This window comes from Nicotiana sylvestris, chromosome 11 (genome assembly GCF_000393655.2).
Source record: "Nicotiana sylvestris chromosome 11, ASM39365v2, whole genome shotgun sequence".
NCBI classification, from domain to species: domain Eukaryota; kingdom Viridiplantae; phylum Streptophyta; class Magnoliopsida; order Solanales; family Solanaceae; genus Nicotiana; species Nicotiana sylvestris.
The window spans coordinates 103,132,876-103,134,708 of NC_091067.1; the positions used below are offsets into that span (position 1 = coordinate 103,132,876).

The window sequence follows — 1,833 nt, forward strand, 5'->3', positions numbered from 1 at the left end:
AGACGCCTACGGGTAACGTAGTTAGGCAATCTATTAGAACTGTGAAATTGAATAACAATGAGGCCAAGTATGAGGCCATGATTACAGGTCTAGAATTGGATAAAGCATGGGGGCCGAAGTGATCGAAGCTAAATGCGATTCCCTCTTTGTGATAAATCAATTCAATGGGACATTTGAAGTGAAAGAGGAACGAATCTGAAGATACTTGGATAAACTACATGTACCGCTACATAGATTCAAGGAATGGACCCTACAACCCGTGCCCCGGGATCAAAATAGCAAACCCAATGCTCTGGCTAACTTGGGGTCATCGGTTGATGATGATGAATTCAGCTCAGAATGTTCATATAACTTATGAAATCAGTAGTGGAAGAAGGCCATGCCGAGATAAACTCAACAAGTTTAACTCGTGATTGGAGAAACAAGTATATAGACTATTTGAAGACTGGGAAGTTGCCATCAGATCCCAAAGAATTGAGAGCTATACGCATGAAGGTGGCCGGGTTTAGCCTGTCCAAAGATACTCTATTCAGAAGAACGTTCGATGGCCCACTCGCCATATGCTTGGGGTCGAGAGACACCGAATATGTTTTGAGAGAAGTTCATGAGTGCACCTACGAAAACCATTCGGGGGCAGAATCGTTTGTTCGTAAGATAATCAGAACTGACTATTACTGGATTGACATGGAGAAAGATGCAAAGGACTTTATGTGAAAATGCGACGGCTGTCAGAGGCACGCACCAATGATCCACCAACCCGGGGAGTTGCTACATACGGTCCTGTCACCCTCGCCATTCATGAAATAGGAAATGAACATCGTCGGTCCCCTACCATGGGCTCCCAGTAAGGCACAATTTACACTATTTATGATTGACTATTTCTCTAAATGGGTCGAAGTTCAAGCGTTTGAGAAGGTCCAGGAAAAAGAAGCCATCGACTTCATTTGGGATCATATAATATGTCGGTTCGGTATACCGGCTGAGATAGTGTGTGATAATGGGAAGCAATTTATCGGCGGCAAGGTAAGCAAATTTTTCGAGGACTATAAGATCAAAAAGATCTTGTCAACACCCTAGTGGGAATGGACATGCGGAGTTGACGAGCAAACAATCCTTTAAAACCATAAGAAAAGGTGACCGATACCAAAGGAAAATGGAAGTAAATCCTGCCCGAAGTCTTGTGGGCATACCACACGACCTCAAAATCAAGTACCGGGGCGACGATTCGCAGCCGACACAGAAATGACGACCCGATTCAAGAAGAACAGGAAGAAGCGTGGCCACGTTAGTGCCGGACACGGGCGTGTCGGTAAGCATAGGAAGCATCCAGGTGGTCGTGGTAACGCCGGAGGTATGCACCATCACCTTATCCTTTTCGATAAGTACCATCCTGGTTACTTCGGAAAGGTATGCGTTACTTCCATAAACTTCGCAACAAGTTCCATTGCCCAACAATCAACATCGACGATCTCTGGTCACTTGTTCCTCAAGAGGTGAAGGACAAGGCTAAGAGAAGCAACGACACTACTCCTTTGATTGATATTACCCAGTACGGTTACTTCAAGGTTTTGGGTAAAGGTGTTTTGCCCGAAAACCAGGCTGTGGTCGTGAAGGCTAAGCTCATGTCAAAGAATGCTGAGAAGAAGATTAAGGAGGCTGGTGGTGTCGTTGTGCTCACTGCTTAGGTTTGCTTATTCTTAGTAGTTTTTGATGTTATTCATATGGCCGGATCTCGACTAGTTTGGGATTAAGGTGTAGTAGTTACTTTCAGTTTTGTTTTTGATTATTAATGGATGTTTAAACTTGATATTACTGGGTTTTTGTCTTGAAATA

The 1,833-nt window shown here is 44.0% G+C and overlaps 1 pseudogene; it reads left to right on the forward strand.

Moving 5' to 3' along the window:
- Positions 1 to 1,230: 1,230 nt before the first annotated feature.
- On the forward strand, positions 1,231 to 1,833 carry LOC104246925 (large ribosomal subunit protein uL15x-like; annotated as a pseudogene).